This window comes from Oryctolagus cuniculus, chromosome 8, assembly GCF_964237555.1.
Source record: "Oryctolagus cuniculus chromosome 8, mOryCun1.1, whole genome shotgun sequence".
Classification (NCBI taxonomy): Eukaryota; Metazoa; Chordata; class Mammalia; order Lagomorpha; family Leporidae; genus Oryctolagus; species Oryctolagus cuniculus.
The window spans coordinates 88732621-88755305 of NC_091439.1; the positions used below are offsets into that span (position 1 = coordinate 88732621).

Consider the following 22685-nt stretch of genomic DNA (forward strand, 5'->3'; position numbering starts at 1 on the left):
TTAAGACTTAGAGAAAGGCACTACTAGTGACAAAGCAGAAACACTCCAGTACTGCTTTACTTCCGGGCAGGAATCCAGTCTTGAAGGTCTAGTTCCAACTCCCCACAAGCATTTCCTCACCCTGCTCCGTACACTTGGTGCACTACCATTGACTCACCCTTAGCCACATCTAGCTTCATTCCTTCAGGCTGTGAAGAGGTCATGGACTCCCTTTCTGCTGTTGGCTCATCGTGTGTTGACTAAGTCATCCTCAACTCTCAACCCACCTCACAAGGGACAGGATTCAAGGACATTCCACCAGCAGTCACTTGCTGTTGTCAGCCTCCTGACCGTGGCTGGGTTAGCTACTTGTTCTCTATCCCAGTAGATAAGGGCAAGTTGCTTAGGTAATCTCTAATCTCTAGCCACCATACTCCCAACTCATAGGCTCTTAGAGGGTTCCCTGGGAGTTGAAGGGCCAGTCATTTGAGTTCAACAGGAATCACATGTTGGAGACTTGTAAGCACCTTCAGTTGCTTCATGAGCTTCAAGATTCAGACGTTGAGGGCCAACACTACCTAGCGGATCATTTTCCTCCAATACCACTCCTACCCCACTGAGGACCCAGACCTGCGGTGGTATTTGAGCATCACGCAAACTGGTACACCCAGTATGAGGTCAGTCCTGCTTAAGTTCTCCAGGAGGAAGATTAAGCCACCCACAAGGAAAACCCACATCTAGCACTGGGGATTTAGAGCATCATGCCTCAGGTTTCATGTATTTCTCTTGTTAGAGACCCTCAGAACTCTAGTGGGTAACATCTGGTAAGCAACACTTGTTTAACTTTTGTTTCTTGAAGTCCTGGGCTTTCTCTGGGGCCCCTTAAGATAGGGCCAAGTCAAAGCCTCCTGCACATGCACCACTTTGCACCCGGAGTAGGGGCAGTCCTGTGTATATCGAGGGTCAGATTAAAAACCCACTGGCTAGAGTTTAACATGCGATGCTAGCTCCCTCTAGGTACAGAGTTGGAGTCTGGATGAGATCGTTGTATCTTTAGTGACTCCAAGCAAACGGCCTCCTGTGGTGCTCACCTGGTTCCAGTTTCTATAGCCACTCCCACTTTATCCCTGTTACCATTGCTTAGGGTTCACCTGAGGACCTACTGCAGGTAAGTTTTTTCCTCTAGTCAGGAAAAGTAGAGTGCCAGGAAGTAGTGTAGCTGCCACAAGTTTTAGGCAAGTCACCACTGTCACTGCATGGAAAGTCTCTAGGTACACAGACTAAGCAGAAGCCAAGAACTGAACCTGAAGTAGTCTCGGCCCAACTAAGCAGCTTCAGTTAAAAGCTACAGGAAATTCAGGGCTCGACCCACCAAGCCAGACGCCACAAGTGGTTAAAGCCAAAGTGCCAGCTAGTTTGAGCCCAGTGACCAGATCAGCAGGATACACACTTGGGCACATCTTAGAGCGATCTACACAAGTGAAGCGGCTCCAGGTAGGGCCCACTATCCCAGCAGGGTCTCTTGTCCCATTCCCTCTAGGGGGCTGGGAGATTCTCTAGTCCCTTTTCTCTGCTCCAGGATTCTGTGTTATCATGAAGGACCTCATCTCCCAAGCTACATTGTAGTCTAGAGTGTCATGGTTTCCAAAAGGCTGTGCAGTTAGCTACACCGACACCAGTTCCGGGCTCACCCACAGCCGAGCCTGGGATTAGTTGGTAACAGCTGGTAGTTACTTAGCCCTTCGTTAGGGGGAACACACTTTAGTTGAAGTCTTCTGCCTAGGAGTCTATGGGAAGGCTTGTGGCCTTGAGATTGGTTTGTTTTCCCTGGTTTTCATAGCAGTTCCCAAGGTTTACAGTGGTGAGGGAGCTACTGATACCAAGCATCCATACCACACACACTTAGCACCTCAGACTTCCCACTAGGTTCTGACCAAGTTCTTGCATAGCATACCAACTTCTGGGATTCCAGCCAGGGAGAAGCTTTGCTGTTGGAATGCAAGCACAGGTGAGAACTCCCCAGAACAACTTGTCAGGAAGCTCGTCTTTGTAGGTTAGTCATGGATAAGCAAGGCTGGGCTTGCTGTCTCATTGCTATACTCTGGGTAAGCCGCTCCTGAGCTTTGTAACTCAACTGCCTACTAACAGTGTTGCTTAGGGGCCAGCACTTTAAAGTCCCTGATGTAAGTCAAGCGACCACATGGAGCTTGTTAGCAGCCCTTGCTTAGGGTGTTTACAGCAAGGTGAAGATTCTTGCTCTCGCCTTTAGCCCCACTTCTTCCCTTAAGCCAGCTCCTCAGGAGCCTGAGAGTGTAGTACCCTATGTCTCCACTCACACTATCATTCTGAGGTAGTTAAAGATTAGAGACAGCCCAATTTCAAGAAGCCACTTTTTGCTGTGGCTAAACTATAGTGACTGCGAAACTAGTGTGGTATATAGCACCTGTGAAACTGTCACTGTCAAGGTAAGACATCCTCCAGCACCCTGTTCGTATCCGCCGAGCTGCCACTCACGTTTCCTATGAGGAATGTAGCTTATTGCTCTTCCTGTCAAGCCAACGCATTGTCTCGTACTGCCAGGTTAGCCACCCCCACCGGCTTCCTAGCTAGGCGTTTCCTTCCCGTCTTACTCACTATAGCTTTGCATGGCCATTGACTTGCTAAGGAACTTACAAGGCTAGTCAAGCTGATGAATCCAACATGAGGAACTCACCTCCCCACCCGGATATAGGGTAAGCTGCTGCCCCTAGGTTTTAAGCTTGTCTTCCAGTTAACTGCTATAAGGAGCACGGTTAAGACATTACTTCCCCCATGGACTCACATAAAGCTTTAAGTTACTTTCTATTCCTCAGTACGAGTCTGACAATTCGTTAAAGTGACCTATGGTTTCTTTTCATGATTTTTACCCAGGCATATCCAGTTTCTAGGAGAACTAGCATCTTAGCCTGTCTTCTGCCATAACTCCTGACAGCTGTACCCATTTGAGGTTTTAAGATTCTGAGGACAGACGTTAACTAAAAACTGTTCCTGAAGATCAAGCTCAAAGACAAGACTCCTAGGTTTAAGAGGCGACTCTTGTGAATACAGATTTCTTTAGAGGCGCGTTCTGCTTAAGTAGCCAGCTTTAGAGGTTAAGAACAGGCAACCGCTCAAGGAGACTCGGAGCAGAGTCTCCACACGGGATCCAGCTTATGCCTCACTGTAAGAGCCCTTCGGAAACCTCAAGGGCCATAGCAGCCTCCGTTTTACGCTTTGAGTAGGAGAAAGACACGTAGGACTTCAAAAAGTTGACGTGAATTCCTAGAGAAAGTTTCTCTACACACACGTTGGTTCCCCTATGTCCGAGTTCCTTAGCTTGCTTATGTTCCTAACCTCATCTTGTCCGTCTTCCTCTTCTACAATAAGCTAGCTAGAGTTCTCCTCGAAGTCTCCTAGAAGTGTGCTATTCCCGCTTACCACCACCCCCTCTCAGCCATCTTCTTAGTCACCTAACGACGCCCTGGTACCCAGCATGCCTTCAGCTCTAGAGACTATGCTCACGCACACCTCACAGCACCCACCCGCAAAGCCTCAACAGCCTTCCTCTGCCAGCTTCCCTTTTTTATATACTCAAAGCCCCGCCTTCCTTGTGTGCATGGACCAATAAAAGCCTACAGCTACTTCTGCCCTACAATTGGTCCCTGACTTCCTGCAGGTGAATTAGAGCTGCCAGGAGGCCCGGATACCCAGGTGCCTCAAGGCTTTTTAAAGCCTCCAAAATTGGGGAAAAAAGGCATTATTCGCTGTCCCCGGCTCTTTCCTGGCGTTGTAAAGGCTGCTGAGCTGTTAAAGTTATATTTGGGGAAAGTAGTTGAGGGTCACTTCCAAAATGTGCCTAACTCAAGTCCCCCGCTAGCTCTTAGCCTTAGCATGGAAGGTGGTAGCGTGCCCTACAGAAATTCAGAACGCGTTGGGTTGCACTTTGGTCAGACACTGGTGTTAGATCGAAGATTGGAACCTCATACAACACTGACTGTCTTCATCCACCTGTGTGCCTCATTTATTCCATTGCTCACAAGAATGCAGCAGAAGTCAGGAAACCACCTGTGAAGACTTGGGTTTTGCTCAAACTACATGCTGGAAAGTAGAAGCTTCCAGATACACTTTTTATCCTAAGATTTATTACCTTATTAGGTAGAGGCAGGAGAGAGAAACCTTCCATCCGCTGGTTCACTCCCCCAAATGGTCAAAATGGCCAAAGCTGGGCTGATCTGAAGCCAAGAGATTTTTCTGGGTCTTCCATGCGGGTGCAGGGGCCCAAGGACTTGGGCCATCTTCTGCTTTCCCAGGCCATAGCAGAGGATCCATAGCTGGATCAGAAGTGGAGAAGCCCAGACTCAAACTGGTGCCCATATGGGATGCTGGCACTGCAGGCAGTAGCTTTACCCACTATGCCACAGTGCCAGTCCCAAGATACACACCTCTAGAAAGCCAGTTCCACTTATATATGTGTGGGTGAAAATATTACATGTTAAGGCCAAAGTGATCCAAATCACTATAAATTAGTGATTTAATAAATGGAGAGAAGAAACAAATCTTCCTTACAGAAGAATCTCATATAAAATAGATACAGCCTCACCCTTCCAGCAGGTGCAATTTATTACCTTGCCCTTGAGGGCCAACAGGTCTTACAGACTCACTTCCATAAACCAGAGAAGAGAAAGGGAAAAAATAGTAACTTTACAATGAAGAGACTGGTAGACACTCACTGAAGCAAGTGAGCCAGGTTAGAATCCGCAGTGAAAAGCTGTGTTATTGTTGCATAGTCCCTGACCCAGTGTGCTACGAAGGGCATAGCATCCCTGTGGCACATCAGCTCACAACCACTAACTCCAATCTCCTAATGAGAAACACAATGAGGAACATTCTACAAGATCCCAATTGCTACTTGTCAAGGTCATGAAAACAAGGAAAGGATGAGGAAATGCCACCTACTCCAACTAAGGAAACTCTGACTAAAGTCAAGGTGGAACCCTGGATGGGATCCTAGTACAGGAAAAATACATGGGGTTTCTTCAAAAAAGTGTGTGGGAAATTCATATTATGAAGGAACTGTGAATTTCACAAACTCTTGCATCCGCTTAAATTTATGTCTTAAAACTACTTTTCTGTGAACTTTTCTGGAGTACCTTTGTCTTACCTAAAAAACTTGTGAACTCCAAATAGCTTGGAGTTTACATTAAGTAATGTAAAAACAGATCTCTTGGTTTGACATGTACCACAGCTATATAGACATTAACAGTAGGGTAAGACAGGTGAGAGAAATATGGAACTCTCTCTACTAGCCCTACAAATTAGTGGGAAAACTAAAATTATTCCTAGGGATGGGCGTTTGGCCTAGCTATCAAGACATAGATAAGCTGCCTCTCATATCTGAGTACTTGGGATGGATTCCTGACTCTGGCTCCTGGTTCCAGTGCTGCTACTGTGAACTCCAGAAGGCAACTGTGATGGCTCATGTAGATGGGCTCCTGCCACCCAGATTAGAGACCCAGACTGAGTTCCCGGCTCAAGGCTTCAGTGTCCTGCCCAGCCATCACAGGCTTCCCAGGAGCAAACCTGTGGATGGAATCAAGCTCTTGCTCTCTGCTTCTCAAATGTTTTTTTTCTTTTTTTAACTTTTATTTAATGTTAATTTCCAAAGTACAGCTTTTGGATTACAGTGGCTCCCCCCCATAACTTCCCTCCCACCCACAACCCTCCCATCTCCCGCTCCCTCTCCCATCCTATTTACATCAAGATTCATTTTCAATTATCGTTTACATACAGAAGATCAATTTAGTATATATTAAGTAAGGATTTCAACAGCTTGCACCCACACAGAAACACAAAGTGTAAAGTACTGTTTGAGTACTAGTTATAGCATTAATTCACATTGTACAGCACATTAAGGACAGAGATCCTACATGGGGAGTAAGTGCACAGTGACTCCTGTTGATTTAACAATTGACACTCTTATTTATGACGTTAGTAATCTATCTAGGCTCTTGTCATGAGCTGCCAAGGCTATGGAAGGAAGCCTCTTGAGTTCTCCAACTCCAATATTATCTTGACAAGATCGTAGTCAAAGTGGAAGTTCTCTGTTCCCTTCAGAGAACGGCACCTCCTTCTTTGATGGCCTGTTCTTTTCCACTGCGATCTCTCTAGCAGAGATCTTTCGTTTAGGTTTGGTTTTGTGTTATTTTATTTTTTTATTTTTTATTTTTATTTATTTATTTATTTATTTTTCCAGAGTGTCTTGACTTTCCTTGCATAAAATACTCTCATGGGCTCTTCAGCCAGATCCGAATGCCTTAAGGGCTGATTCCGAGGCCAGAATGCTGTTTAGGACATCTGCCATTCTATGAGTCTGCTGTGTATCCCGCTTCCTGTGTTGGATTGTTCTCTCCCTTTTTTATTCTATCGGTTAGTATTTGTAGACAATAGTCTTGTGTGTTCCCTTTGACTCTTAGACCTATCATTATGATCAATTGTGATCTGAAACTGATCACTCAGACTAGTGAGATGGCATTGGGACATGCCACCTTGATGGGATTGACTTGGAATCCCCAGGCACGTTTCTAACTCCACCATTTGGGGCAAGTCTGAGCATGTCCCAAATTGTACATCTCTTCCCTCTTATTCCCATTCTTATATTTAACAGGGATCACTTTTCATTAAACTTTAAGCATCTAAGAATAATTGTATTAATTACAGAGTTCAACCAATGGTATTAAGTAGAACAAAAAATACTAAAAGGGATAAAGTATTAAGTTGTTCATTAATAGTCAGGACAAGAGCTGATCAAGTCACTGTTTCTCCTAGTGTCCATTTCACTTCAACAGGTTTCCTTTTTTGTGCTCAGTTGTCACAGATCAGGGAGAACATATGATATTTGTCCCTTTGGGACTGGCTTATTTCACTCAGCATGATGTGTTCCAGATTCCTCCATTTTGTTGCAAATGACCAGGTTTCATTGTTTTTGACTGCTGTATAGTATTCTAGAGTACATATTCCATGATTTCTTTATCTAGTCTACTGTTGATGGGCATTTAGGTTGACTCCAGGTCTTAGCTATTGTGAATTGAGCTGCAGTAAACATTAAGGTGCAGACAGCTTTTTAGTTTGCCAATTTAATTTCCTTTGGGTAAATTCCAAGGAGTGGGATGGCTGGGTTGGATGGTAGGGATATTTTCAGGTTTCTGAGGAATCTCCAAACTATCTTCCATAGTGGCTTTACCAGTTTGCATTCCCACCAACAGTGGGTTAGTGTCCCTTTTTCCCCACATCCTCGCCAGCATCTGTTGTTGGTAGGTTTCTGTATGTGAGCCATTCTAACCGGGGTGAGGAGAAACCTCATTGTGGTTTTGATTTGCATTCCCCTGATGGCTAGTGATCTCGAACACTTTTTCATGTGCCTGTTGGCCATTTGGATTTCCTCTTTTGAAAAATGTCTATTGAGGTCCTTGACCCATCTCTTAAGTGGGTTGTTTTGTTGTGGAGTTTCTTGATCTCTTTGTAGATTCTGGTTATTAATCCTAATGTCTGGTAGAATTCAGTGAATCCATCCAGTCCTGGGCTTTTTGTTAGGAGGGCCTTTATTACTGATTCAATTTCTGTCTCAGTTATGGGTCTGTTCAGGTTTTCTATGTCTTCATGGTTCAATTTAGGTAGGTTGAATGTGTCCAGGAATCTATCCATTTCTGTTAGATTTCCCTGTTTGCTGGCATACAATTCTTTGTAGTAACTTCTGATGATTCTTATTTTGACAGGCAGAGTTAGACAGTGAGAGAGACAGAGAAAGGTCTTCCTTTCCATTGGTTCACCCCCAAAATGGCCACTGCAGCTGGCGTGCTGCACCGATCTGAAGCCTGGAGCCAGGTGCTTCTTCCTGGTCTCCCATACAGGTGCAGGACCCAAGCACTTGGGCCATCCTCCACTGCCTTCCCAGGCCACAGCAGAGAGCTGGACTGGAAGAGGAGCAACCGGGACAGAATCTGGCACCCCAACCGGGACTAGAACCTGGGGTGCCAGCGCCGCAGGCAGAGGATTAGCCTAGTGAGCCGCAGCGCCAGCCGATTCTTTTTATTTCTGTGGTGTCTGTTATGCTTCCTTTTTCATCTCTGATTTTATTGATTTGGGTCTTTTCTTTTTTTAGTTAGTTGGGCTAATGGTGTGTAAATCTTGTTTTTCAAAAAACCAGCTCTTCGTTTGGCTGATCTTTTGTAATGTTCTTTTGGATTCAATTCTGTTGATTTCTTCTGGTTTTAATTATTTCTCTTCTACTAGTTTTGGGTCTGGTTTGCAGTTTTTCTAGATCCTTGAGATGCATTGAAAGCTCACTTATTTGGTGCCTTTCCAATTTCTTGATGTAGGCACCTATTGCTATAAACTTTCCTCTTAACACTGCTTTTGCTGTATCCCATAAGTTTTGATATGTTGTGCTGTTGTCCTCATTTACTTCCAGAAAGTTTTTGATTTCTCTTTTTCTTCTATGACCCATTGTTCATTCAGGAGCATGTTGTTCAGTCTCCATGTGTTTGCATATGCTCTAGGGATTCCTGAGTTGCCTATTTCCAGCTTCATTCCACTGTGGTCTGAGAAGCTGCATGGTATGATTCTAATTCTTTTGAATTTGCTGAGACTTGCTTTATGGCCTAGTATGTGGTCAATCCTAGAGTAGGTTCCATGCACTGCTGAGAAGAATGTAAATTCTTTTAAGTGTAGGATTGAAAGTTCTGTAGTTATCTATTGGATCCATTTGAGCTATAGTGTCGATTAAATCTGTTTCCTTGTTGATCTTCTGTCTGGTTGATCTGTCTATTTCTGAGAGTGAAGTATTGAAGTCCCCCAGTGCTGTTGTATTGGAGTCTAAGTTTCCCTCTAAGTCCCTTAATATATCTTTTAAATAAACCTGTGCCCTGTAATTAGGTGCATATACATTGATAATCATTGTATCTTCCTGTTGAATTGATCCCTTAATCATTATATAGTGCCCCTCTTTGTCTCTTAACAGTTTTTGTGTTAAAGTTGATTTTGTCTGATATTAAGATGGCTACACCTGCTCTTTCATTTCTGTTGGCATGGAATATCTTTTTCCAACCTTTCACTTTCAGTCTGCATGCATCTTTGTTGATTAGAGAACCAGACTGATTTCCTGGCTCATGCCTTCAGCGTCCTGCCCAGCCATCACAAGCTTCCCGGGAGCGAACCTGTGGATGGAATCAAGCCCTCTCGCTCTCTGCTTCTCAAATGTTTTTTAAAAATAACAAATTATTCCTACATAAAAAATTCACTTACAAGAAAAATAAATGCAATGTAAAATGTGCCTTAAAATTCTAAAATAAAACAAGAGCCTTGGAGTAGGCATGGTGAGGCAGGAGGTCAAGCTACCTCTTGGAACACCCACATCCCATACCAGAGTTCTGGTTCAAGTCCTGGCTCCTCTGCTTTCCATCCAGCTTCCTATTGTGCCTGAGAAGGCAGCAGATCATGGCCTAAGTACTAGAGTCCCTGCCACCCTCATGGGTGACTGAGATGGAGCTCCTGGCTTAAGCCTGGCCCATCTCTGGCTGTTGTAACCATCTGGGGGAGTGAATCAGCAGATGGAAGATAATTTCCCCCCAACCCTGTCACTCCACCTTTCAAAAATAATAAACAAGTAAATAAACTTTTAAAAATAAACAGAATAGGCCAGCGCCATGGCTCACTAGGCTAACCCTCTGCCTGTGGTGCTGGCACCCCGAATTCTAGTCCTGGTTGGGGTGCCAGATTCTGTCCCGATTGCTCCTCTTCCAGTCCAGCTCTCTGCTGTGGCCTGAGAAGGCAGTGGAGGATGGCCCAAGTGCTTGGGCCCTGTGCACGCATGGGAGACCAGGAGGAAGCACCTGGCTCCTGGCTTCGGATTGGTGCAGCGCACTGGCCATAGTGGCCATTTGAGGGGTGAACCATCAGAAGGAAGACCTTTCTCTCTCTCTCTCTCATTGCCTAAGTCTGTCTGTCAAAAATAAATAAGTCAACAGAATAGGACCAGCAATGTGCCATAGCAGGTAAGGCCTCCACCTGCAGGGCCGGCATCTCATGGGCACCTGTTTGTGTCCTGGCTGCTCCTATTCTGATCCAGCTCTCTGCCATGGCCTGGGAAAGCAGAGGATGTCCCAAGTCCTTGGGCCCCTGCACTCATGTGGGAGACCCGGCTCCAGCCATTGTGGCTATTTGGGAAGTGATGGAAGACCTGTCTCTCTTTCTGTAACTTTGCCTTTCAAACAAATGTCTTTAAATAAAAAGTAGAATGAAGCATGAGCCTTTTAAAATCTTGTACAGGCCAGCGCTGTGGCTCACTAGGCTAATCCTCTGCCTGCGGTGCTGGCACCCCAGGTTCTAGTCCCGGTTGGGGGACCACATTCTGTCCCGATTGCTCCTCTTCCAGTCCAGCTCTCTGCTGTGGCCTGGGAAGGCAGTGGAGGATGGCCCAAGTGCTTGGGTCCTGCACCCGTATGGGAGACCAGGAGGAGGCACCTGGCTCCTGGCTTCGGATCAGCGCAGAGCGTCTGCCATAGCGGCCATTTGGGGGGTGAACCAATAGAAGGAAGACCTTTCTCTCTCACTGTCTAACTCTGCCTGTCAAATCTTGTACGTATCACAAACTGCTCTAAACATGGTTCCCCCAAATGTCTTAGAGGCATTTTCCATTACTAGGGGTAATTTAGAACAAATGTTTGAAAATCTTCAAGCTTAGCTAGATGAATCATACAGCTGCTTGGAGGACACACGAGAGCAGAAAAAACAGAAGCCGAGAGGCCAGCTGGAATGGAGCTGGGATGCAGCCAAGTCGAACGCAGCAGGTCCACAGACAAGTAAGTGCAACTGTGACTGCCACCAGTGCTTCCTGGGAATCTCCTGATTCCAACCACCCGCTTTCATCTTGAATTTGCACCTATCTGTAGTCAAGAGAAAGATCCTTTTCTAAGGAAGTCAGGTGGCATCAGCGAAATTGCCAAGCATGCTTGAATGTGTTTTTCAAAAAAACAACAAAAATTAAGCACCCACTGGGAGGCAGGGTCAGTAGCAGTTAAGAGAATGGGCTTTCAAAGTGGACAAATTGAAGTTTAATTCCCAGCTCTACTACCTGCTAGTTCACCTCTCCGAGGTTCCGTTTTTTCATCTGTGAAATGGCAATAAAAACAGGGTGTGTTCACAGGATTGTTAGGAGGGGTACTCAGTATTATGTTTGAAAATCATCTGGAACAGTTGATGGCACACACACAGCCCTAGTACCTAGATCTGTTCTACAGGCTACACACGCTGACTCACTGAGTCCTCACCACAATCCTACTGTTGCTCTTTGTGTCCCACGTGTGGAATGTGGGCCACAGGAGAATGAGTAACTGGCCTAAGGTAACACAGCCTAAGTGGAGCAGCTGGATTCAAACCCAAGCAGTCTGGCTCTAGAATTTTTGTCTTTAGCAGGCACACAGCATGGCATTGTATCTTCATCAGGGAGGGAAACTTTGTCTCTTCTGTTAGAAAGGAAGAAGAAAGGAGATGAAAAACTCATCTTCATAAAAGGGAAAATGTCAGCCCCACTGTGGACTTGTAAACATATGAATAATGCAGAAATGAACTTGAAACAATGTCCGATTCACACCCAAGGGCCCATCATGGGCATCTTCAGATTCCAAATTCAGGAAGAATTTTCAAATAAACATCATACAATACTGTGAAAAATTGAGCTTATCAAAGTCCTCTCAACACAAGCTTAGTCCAATATTTTCTTAGTTGATTTCCTGAACAGAAAGCTCAAATACCAGCTAGTCCAGTTCTAATCCTGACATGTGACAATCCTTACTGTAGAGGAGTCGGCCAACATTCCAGTTACTCATCACTCTGCAAGGGCAAAAGCTGGGGCCTTGGACCAAGCCTGAGGCAGTGTTCTCGATGGCTCCCACTGCTCCCCGTCTTAAGTAGGCGACCGCCACAAAAGTGGAAGCCTGGCTTGGGCTCCTAACTTGACCAGCCTATCTCTAACTTACTACCCAGTGTTAGCTACCACTGTGATTATTTCAGCCATACCATGGCTCACTTAATTCCCTCTTCCCCTCTGGATTTTTATATGCCCATGTTATGCATAAGAAAAATAACTTTAGAGTGATTAAGCAGATTTATGCAAACTATGGATCAGGCAAGAGGCAGAACCAGAGTTAGAATTTAGACCCAGGAAGTTTGAATTCCAAGGCCTTTCTCTAAGCACTAAGTACTGTGGCTGGGTTGTCAAGAAAATGGGTTGGGTGGAAGTATTGGGCTGGCAGAGCAAGCACCAGCTTCTGTGACCCTGTTATCCTTCCCATGAGAGATCCCCAAAACCCCTGGAAAGAAAATTTCTCTTCGTGCCATGGGAGCTGTCCTCAGGGTTTGAGGCACAGGGAAAAGAGATGTGGGGAAAGTATTCCTACCTGTAGTTCAACAGTTTCATGTCCACTCTACTACTTAGACGCCAAAAGCAAACTGCTCCAGAATCCTAATCCACTCCCCTGTCCCCCAACCCAAAACCTGAGTCAGTGAGAGCAGCCGGGTATGGCAATAGGGTTTGTGTTCAGAACAGGTCAAGGTCCAGTTTTCTTAACTAATTTTTCGAGCTGGACTAACTTCAGTAGATTATTCCCCAGAATGAACTGCTGCTCTCACTGCACCATGGGACTTGCTTGAGTCCCACGCCTGCCAACTCGGGAAAACGAGGACACCCAGGGGGACAGGTGGTGGCAGCGGCCCCGACCCACACGGGCACAGCAGGAAGGCCTCTGTGCTGATGACTTGCCCTTCGGAAGCTTGGATTTGTTACTGTCCAACTCAGTATTTGCCAAGATAGCCACAGGCAGGGCTCAAAATTCAGTAAGTCTGTGGCAGGCTAATTTTTAAGTTGCTAATTGTGTATGGCCCATGAATACTATAAATATCTAAATGGCCCCTGGCAGGAAAAAGGTTCTCCACCCCTGTATTACATTCTGAATATGATACTGAGCTCTGGCACGTACAAGCCTGATAGAGTATGTATGGAAATAGAAATTTCCTATTCCATGACACAGCTGTCTTCCATGGCTCCTGTTTCGGATGGCAAAGAGGCTGCAGGTTCTGTCCAGGAAGATTTTCTCTTGAGCCCTTCCCTCCTCCCATCCCACCCCACCCTAAAATAACCTCCTGTTATATCTCTCTGCTCTGCCTTCATCACTGTTTTCACGGCCTCTGGGCCCACTTTTTTTTTTTTTTTTTTTTTTTGACAGGCAGAGTGGACAGTGAGAGAGAGAGACAGGTCTTCCTTTTGCCGTTGGTTCACCCTCCAATGGCCGCCGCGGCTGGTGCACTGTGGCCGGCGCACCACGCTGATCCGATGGCAGGAGCCAGGTACTTATCCTGGGCTCCCATGGGGTGCAGGGCCCAAGTACTTGGGCCATCCTCCACTGCACTTCCCTGGCCACAGCAGAGCGCTGGCCTGGAAGAGGGGCAATCGGGACAGAATCCAGCGCCCCGACCAGGACTAGAACCTGGTGTGCCGGCGCCGAAAGGTGGAGGGTTAGCCTAGTGAGCTGCAGTGCTGGCCCTCTGGGCCCACTTTCTAAACTACCCTTCACACTGCACCAAGAGTGCTCTTCCTGAAACACAAAGCCCTTCCCTGACCCACGCATGGTTGGTAAAAACAAAACTACCGTGGCCAAAAAGAGGAAAAGGCCAGTTACTGCATCATGTCCCCTTGTCCCCTTCCACCAATCACTCAAATGCCACCTGGGCCTTGCCCCTCTGGGCTGATCCTCCTAGCGTTTTTCCAAAGCTGTTCCTTCTTCCAGTACATCTTCCTTTCTTTTTCACCCTCCCCATCCACGTGGCTCATTCCTACTCCTTTTTTGTTTTTTAGGATAATAAGTTTTTATTTAGTCTTCTAGCAAAGGGGGAATCCTTAACTTGCAGGACAACTCTTGAGCAGTACGTACAATGTACTTTTTATTTCCATGGAATGGAATCAGACAGACTACAGAGTGAACTAGAAATCAGCAAATGCCAGGAACAGTAGGAAAAAGACAAATGGGACCTAGACACACAAACCCCTTCACTGGGATCTGCTGACCACAGCCAGAATCAGGGCTGGATCACAATACAGACATGTTCCTGGATAGGAGGAAAGGGAGTGGGGCCAGAGCTTGGAGTGGGGGTGTCTGCACTAGGCTGTGGGTTTAGTACCAGGTAAGTTGCTCCTGGTATTTACATAAAATATCAGTTGGCTCTTTATCTTAGAAATACACACAGAAAGGAAGATCTGATCATTACTTTATGAATCTATCGCTTTGTAACACTGACATCATCAGAAGTGGGGACAATCAGGTTCAAATTTCAGTAGAAGGAAATAAGTATCAAAACATCACTGGCCCTCAAGACAAAACCTCCACCTCACCCAACCCTCCCTCCCTGTCCCTCCGCCAAGTAACCACCCCCGACCACTGGCTGGTGGCCCTGGCTTCACTGTTGCTGTGTCCCACACATACCGTGAGACCGTCACATGGGCCTCTCACAGGCCGGCACCACGGGCTTAAGTAGCTTCCTGAGAGGAACAGGAGTGAAAGATGCCCAAGGAAGCTGCGCTGCCAATCTGTCCCCACTTCTGTATGCCACAAACTTCAAGGATGCGGTCTTTTCGATAGGAGCGATGAATAGCTTTTCAGGAAAAATTCTTAAAAAGGAGGGGAGTAATTCTGATTATTCCAAAGTGGCCATCTTCTCCACATAAAGCAGTTCAGATACACAAAGTCTGTCAAACACAGGTGTGGGAGACCAGGAGGAGAAGCCGGGTGGGCCACCACGTGCCCAGGGGTTCAGCCAGCTGTCTTCCTGCACAGAAAAGCTGCCAGCTTGGGCTTTTTTGGTTTAAAAACTCTTGGTGGGGACAGGGAATCCCTGAAGGGAATACATCTTTTAAAAAATGGAAACAGGGAAGGAGATTGCGAGCTGTTGTCCAAGACTGTCTATGTAAAAATAAAATTAAAAAAAAAAATACCCTCTTAAATGGTTCTGAGGGTTCTAACGACAAACAGAAGGAGGCCAAGACAAGGGGGAGACTGTTTCATTGCTGGCCCGCCCTGTGCAGCTTAGCTGGCCCCACTTGGAGCCTGTTGGGGGCTCTGCAGGTTCTGGTTCCAAGCTGCAGTCCGTGATGGCGCCACCGTTGGTGCTGGTGTGCAGGTTGCCATCTGAGGAGGGATGGTTGGGCACTCGACCTCGCCTTCTCCAATGCACGACTTGCTGCTTCAGGAGAGTATTCTGCCGCTTGAGGTCGTCAATGTCTTGCTGGTGTGTGCGGTTTTTCCTTCGCATATACTGGATTTACTCTGTGGCTCTGTCTAGGATTTGGGCCCGGCTTGCCTTCTCTCCTTAGAGTCCCGAAAGCTGTGACAGCTGCCTTTGTGGTCCCCACGTTTCCATTCCAGTGCGCTATGATGAGCCCTTTTGTCAGCCGCAGATTGAAACCTCGGTTGCTCTTCGTGCTCTCCACCTCGATGTCATCGTTGTCGCTCGTTTCCTACAGCCCAGGGAGCGGCCACTGCAGCGGTGGCGGGAGGGGAGGGGGAAGTTGACACCACCAACAAGCCGAATGCCCCCCACACTCACACACCCCCAAACACAGTCGAACCACCTCACTGCAGCACCGGATCAATGGTAGCCCCCTGCCACATCCCTACTCCTCTTTGAAGGATCAACAAAGTTCTGTCTCTTTAGGATGTATTTTTCCGCTAGATTTTTGTATGGGTTCACTCAGTGTTACCACAAATACCATAAACCATGTGGCTTATAAATGACATATGTACGTCTCATAGGTCTGAAGTCCAAAGTCAAGGTGCCAGCACTTTCAGTGCCTGGTGAACCTGGTTTGTAGATGGCACTTCTTGCTATGCTATACATGGTAGAAGGAGCAAGGCAGAGCTTGGGGTGGGGTGTCTCATCCTGAGTGAGCGACTGAGTTCCCAAAGTCCCTGTGCCCCAACGCCATCACCTTCAGAGAGAAGATTCAAACATAGTAATTTGGGAGAAGGACACAGACATTCAGGCCATAGCTAGCTCCTAGAGAATGAAGAAGCCCTATCGTGTCCTTCCAGATCAAAAATGCTGGCACAGCTCTTATCGCAGCCCACTGTCCCACCTGTTCACTTGGCTGTTTCCTTCCCCAGCAATGAGCTCATGGAAGGCAGAGTGTTGATCACCTTTGCATCTCCAGTCCTCACACTAGCTCCTGATCAGATATGCTTACCCAATCATGGTTGTTGAGGAAATGAAGGCATGAAAATTCTAGGTTGCTGTATCCAGAAGCCCTCATAGTTGACTGCCTCAAATGGTGTAATTGAGAAGATTTAAATTAAGGGACTATTTTTAAAGGTGTGGATTAGTAAATGAAACCCACAATAAACCAAGCACCCCTAGGGCTGACCACAGCAGAAACAGTGGACGCCTCCAGGCATGAGGAGTTCCTAGAGCCAGAACCCAGAGGCTGTAGGGGAAGACCAACTAACAGAGGATGTGTCCAACCTGCAGTGACTGGCATGATGGGAACTGAACTGGGTCTCCTCCCTTGTTCCTGTCTCCTGATACTGCCACTTACAGGCCCAGCCACCCAACTGCCAGACAGCAAGGGTGCCAATACTGTGAACAGTCTGGATCAACCTCCCTGGGCACAGAGGCTGGTGGAGTGCAGTGGAGGAAGAGACCTTTGAGAGCAAATGGAAAACACCCAACACGGTTTCATTCCAGAAAGGAGTCATTCACTGGATGCCAAAGGTTAAGAACTTTGAGAATAGGATAAGGCAAAAAGATTTCTCAGCAGTTGCTAAGAGGCTTGGTTCTAGGAAGACAGTTGCACCAGCCAGTTGTAATAAGAGCAGTGAGCTGGCAGGTCGATTTCTTGCAGAAGAAACACATTTCTCAGGACAGAAGGAGAAGCAGGGAAGGAGACTGATCTTGAATGCGTTCTTAGGGTAGATATGGGAGGAGGAGGAAGACAATGGCTGATAGAGCGGTGTTGTGGCCCGGTGGTTTAAGCCGCTGCTTGTGAGGCAGGCCTCCATGTCAGGTCCAGTTTGAGTCCAGCTGCTCTGCTTTCCATCCAGCTCCCTGTTAACGTGTGCGGTAGAGCAGTGGAAGATGGCCCAAGTATTTGGGCCCATGGCACCCATATGGGAGTCCTGGATGGAGTTCTGGGCTCCAGACTTCAGCCTGGCCCATCCCTGGCTGTTGCAGCCATTTGGAGAGTGAACCAGTGAATGGAGGATCTGCTCCCTCTGTACCTGCCTCTCTGTAACTCTGCATTATAAATAAAATTTTTAAGAAGCAGAAAGAGTTGGGAGATGAGTCTAATGGGGATTTTCCAAGTGAAATTCCAAGCAATCTGTGTGCTGAGATATCTCCCTGTGATCAATGATGGTTAAAACCTACAGTAACAGGGAAAGGGGAAAAAAACCCATGATTCACTCAGAGTGGATCGATTTTTTAATAGAAGCTAATGAAGGGATTGAGTTGGCATCAAAATTGGTACACGACTGCCAAAGAAAGGAGTCCAAGAAGAAAGACAGAGGACAAACTAGGGTTAGAGGTGAAGTGGCTGAGCAAAGGACACAGAGCTGAAAGAGCAGGACCCAAGAGTGTGACTCCAACTTTGGGGCATTTTCATTTGAAAGTTGTGTCCTCTTATACCACCTACATAGACACAGGGGTAGGCGTGGGCAAAGACATGCCTCCCTGCACACAGAAACTAACTGTATAATTCTTTTATTTGACATATAGAGCTAGACAGTGAGAGAAAGGTCCCCCCCTCCACTGGTTCACCCCCCAAATGGCGGCCCCGGCCAGCGCCGCACTCATCCGAAGCCAGGAGCCTCCTCCTGATCTCCCATGCGGGTGCAGGGGCCCAAGCACCTGGGCCATCCTCCACTGCCCTCCTGGGCCACAGCAGAGAGCTGGACTAGAAGAGGAGGAACCAGGACCAGTACCCAGCACCCATATGGGATACCAGCACCGCAGGTGGAGGATTAACCAAGTGAGCCATGGCGCCGGCCCCCATCTTTTTTAAGATTTATTTACTTAAGAGGTAGAATTACAAAGGGAGAGACAGAAGTCTTCCATCCTTTGGTTCAATCCCCAAATGGCTGCAACTGCCAGAGTTGAGCCAATCCGAAGCCAGAAGCCAGGAGCTTCTTCCAGGTCTTCCATGCAGGTGCAGGGGCCCAAGCACTTGAGCCGTCTTCTGCTTTCCCAGCCTGCATAGCTGGTAAGTTTGATCAGAATTCAAGTCATGGCAATCTGTATAAGAGTACTAAAAATTTAATTGGAGGAAGCAGTGTTTATGATGCAGTGGAATGCCCACATCCCATATCAGTGTCAGTTCGAGTCCTGACTACCCCACTTCCAATCCAGTTTTCTGACATTACTCCTGGGAAGGCAGTGGGAGGTGGCACAAGTACTTGGGCCCCTGCCACTTACTTGGGAGACCTGCATGGAGTTCCAAGTTCTTGACTTTGGCCTGGCCCAGACTGGGCTGTGGGGCATTTGGGGAGTGAGTCAGCAGAAAGAAGAGCTGTGTTTGTGTGTGTTTCTGTTTCTGTAGTTTTGCCTTTCACATAGACATTTTTAGGCAGGTGCCATGGCTCACTTGGTTAATTCCCCGCCTGCTGCGCCGGCATCCCATATGGGCGCCGGTTTCTAGTCCCGGTTGCTCCTCTCCCAGTCCAGCTCTCTGCTGTGGCCCTGGAGAGCAGTAGAGGATGGCCCAGGTGCTTGGGTCCCTGCACCCACATGGGAGACCAGGAGGAAGCGCCTGGCTCCTTGCTTCGGATCGGCGCAGCACTGGCCATGGTGGCCATTTGGGGAGTGAACCAACGGAGGGAAGACCTTTCTCTTTCTGTCTAAAACTCTACCTGTTAAATAAAGTCATCTCAAAAATAATAAAAAAAATTTTTAAAGAAATTCACAGGAAAACAGAATTAAAAGACAAGTTTATTTTGGTGTAAAAATTTTGAAATCCATACATAGTTTTTTCCATGAGCTTTTGGAAGTCCCTTGTATTTCTACATAATCCCAAAGCTACTCTGAATACATGTATTCATTTTAAGCACTTAGAAAGTAGGTAGGGGATGGGCGTTGTGGCACACAGCAGGTTGATGTATATATGCCCACATATATACCAGTGCCAGTTTGAATTGCAGCTACTCCTCTTCTGATCAAAATTTCTACTAGTGCATCCTGGGAGTCAATAGATGTCTCGAGTGCCCACATGGGAGACCAGTACAAATTTCCCGGCTCCGGGCTTCAGTCTGGCTCAGCCATGGCTGTTGAGGCCATTTGGGGAGTAAAGCAGTGAATGGAAGATATCTGTCTCTCAGCCTCTTTCATTCTACCTTTCAAGTAGATGAAAGTAAACTTTTTAAAAGTGAGGATTTGAACCTTTCTAAATGAAGACCACAAATTGAGGTATTTTTTGAAGCTGGGTTACTTTCAGCTCCAACACTTCGAGTCTATTATTTCAAACCTGCCTGGATTTTGCATCTGATTTCCTTCTGTCCTCCCTACCACAATAGCTGTTGTATCATATCTTTCATTTTTCACATGTTCCCTTTGAAATTAGACGACCAGTGGGAGCTTTGGGATCCCACAGCGCTTCGGCAGGATGGCATATGTCACCCGAGGACCCCCGTGAGGCTCCCGGCAGCTGCTCGCCTCTGAGCCTGATCCTCTCTGTGGGCTGCCTCAGATCCACGAGTTCAGACAAGGAGACCAGGCTCTCCCAGTATAACAAAGGAGTGATTCTTTTTTGCAGTTCATGTTCCTAATGGGGATTTCTCTAGGCACTTAAATTTTGGTACTTTTTTTAATCCTACTGTCACTTCATCTGGCAGAATTGGTGTTCGGCTTTTATCTGAGTGTTCTCAATGAGCAGGTCTAAACTGCTGGTTTGACATCTTAGACTTTTCTTCAAAACACTTTATCCATGGATATCAAAGCACTCGGGAACATTGTTATTACATTTACATCATCTGAGTCTTGAAGGTGTTATTACTCCATATTATAGACAAGTTACTTTTCCATGTACACTTTGTAACTATCTAAGTCATAAATCAGTAGCAAAACCGAGACTAGGAGCCAGTGTTCCTGACTCCAGGTGAAATGAATTCATCTCCTAAAAATATCCTGTGTTTCTTTCTCCATATGCTCAAAGCCACTCCTCCCTACAGGATAAATTACCAGTGTGTTAAAGCGAGAAACCTGGGCCAATCTGTTACAGCTCTGCAAGTGGATCCCAGAGGACAAAGGCATTGGAGGTAGAGCCAGACAAAGCCCAGCTACATTTTCTGCTTTCTTAACATTTTTATTTTCTGTATTTGAAAGGAAGAGTTACACACAGATATACACACACACTCACACACACTCACTCACTCACACGGGGTGGGAGGTATCTTCCATCTGGTGGTTCACTCCCTAAAAGGCCACAACCGCTAGGGCTGGACTAGGCTAAAGCCATCAAATCTCCGATGTGGGTGGCAGGGGCCCAAGCACTTGGGCCATCTTCTGTTGCTTTCCCAGACACAGTAGCAGAAAGTGAAATCGGAAGTGAAGCAATCAGGACTCAAACCGGTGCTCATGAGATGTTGGCATCGGGGGTGGTGGCCCAATCCACTGCACCACAGTGCTAGTCCCAGCTCTATCACTTCCCAGCTGGGAATTCTTTTAGGCAAATTCCTTCACAAGTCCGAGTCTTAGCTTTCAGTAAGTTGGTTGCCATGATTGTGTGTACCATATCGACTCCCCTTTCTGTCTTCTACCAGAAACCCACTTGGGTCCAAGCGCGAGTGTGCCCAGGTGAAATCCCTGCTTGCCTGGGATATCTTGGGGATGTCCACCCTCATGGGACAATGTTCTGAGCAGTGAGTCATAAACCACAGGTTTCATAAGATTTTTATTTAAAAGGCAGAGATACAGAGAAAAGTAGAGAAAGCTCTTCCATCCACCAGTTCACTCCCCAAATGGCCAAAACAGCTGGGGCTGGGCCAAATGGGAGCCAGGAGCTGCTTCCAGGTCTCCCACGTGGGTGTAGGGGCCCAAGTACTTGAGCCTTCCTCCTCTACTTTCCCAGGGCATAAGCAGGCAACTAGATAGGAAGTGGAGTAGTCAGGACTTGAACCGGTGCCCACATGGGATGCCAGCACTGCAGGCAGCCACTTTACCTGCTATGCCACAGTGCTACCCCCCTCCCCAAGGGTTTCTAATGAGCTTTGCTCCCCTCAGTAAATGCCCACCTCTCCTCTTCATCCTGTCTGGTTCCACTTCCCTTTTCTTTTTCAACATTGAATTCTCATTTCCCTCTATATTTCCATAATGTTATTCTTGGATGACATAGCCTATCAGTACTTGGAATGAGAATTCTCACTCCAATACCAGCCAAAGATATCTTTCCAAATGCCATTCTTAGTTCTTCCCCAGAGAGTCTTCCATGTCAGTCTTACACGGAAGCCCAAAGTTTTGGTTTCTTTTCAGAATTTCTCTATTTTAGGAACAAGGTATACTGTCTGCTCATGATTCAGACTCGGTTCTCTTCTCTGTTCCTCAGTCCTAGAGACATTCGGGACCATCCCGGCCACAGGACAGAGGAAAGACCAGCTGTCTTTGACCTTCACCTCCCCTCGCTGTTCTTCCTGCCAGCTGCCACCCAGGAAACGAAAACGAAGCTCTCCACCAGCAGGGCTGGGGTGCTCTCTGGCTTCTCGCTGCGCCAGGAAAGCCCTGTGAGGTCTAGAAAGCCACTTATTCCTCTGGCTCCCTCCCTCCAGCAAAATGTGTGCTCTTACCCCAGGCCATGGGTCTTCTCAAGCCATTTTTCTACAGTTCTTGCTCTTGAGTTCCTGCAACCCTAACCTTTCATTGCCTTAGGCATGATTTGGTTACAGCTCAGCTGGTGTTAGGTCCTGGCTAATTGCACTATCCCTTGTGGTTTCCCTACACCCTACCTTTACCTTTGAAAGTAGTCCTTTTATTAAACCCTCTTTGAATTATCCTAGTTTAAGTGTGTCATTAACTGCACTGAGAACACGGACTCAGACGAGGACGTCAAAATGATCCATTTTTTTGTTTGATTGCTCCATATCCAGGGTCATCACACTGAAGGGACAGGTGCCCAGAATTCCCTCTATTGCAACCCAGCAATGCAGTTTTCCACTGTCTCTATTCACCCCAGGCTTTCTCCATCCATGTTTAAAACTTGTCTATTATGGATCTTTTTCCCAGGACATGACTTCTCACAAGACAGTGAGTTTGCTTATGGTGTAGATACATTTATAGAAGGATGACACAATGTTAATAGCTTCTCTAAGAAACTGCATCCACTGGTCATCTTTCCAGACAATGTCCACTGGCCCCAGTAGTCTGGATTAATCCATTGCTGTTCCAGACTACGAGGAATCAAATGGAGCAAATCCACCTAGAAGTGCAGGCTCTACTTTAATTCACTCAGGGGAAAAATAAGCTGCAGGTTTCAAGAATTTGCTATTTAACTTTTATTTAATGAATATAAATTTCTGAAGTACAGCTTATGGATTACAATGGCTTCCCCCCCCCCCATAACTTCCCTCCCACCCGCAACCCTCCCATCTCCCGTTCCCTCTCCCCAT

The 22685-nt window shown here is 46.7% G+C and overlaps 1 long non-coding RNA gene and 1 pseudogene across 1 annotated transcript in view; one reads left to right on the forward strand and one right to left on the reverse strand.

The window, feature by feature from the left end:
* LOC138843387 (uncharacterized) overlaps positions 1-22420 on the forward strand; it is a 38051-nt gene extending 15631 nt beyond the window's left edge. The window contains exon 3 of the long non-coding RNA XR_011378054.1: positions 21629-22420. This is a non-coding gene — a long non-coding RNA (uncharacterized lncRNA). The remainder of the gene's footprint in view (positions 1-21628) is intronic.
* On the reverse strand, positions 15061-16351 carry LOC127483127 (protein max-like; annotated as a pseudogene).
* Positions 22421-22685: the final 265 nt, after the last annotated feature.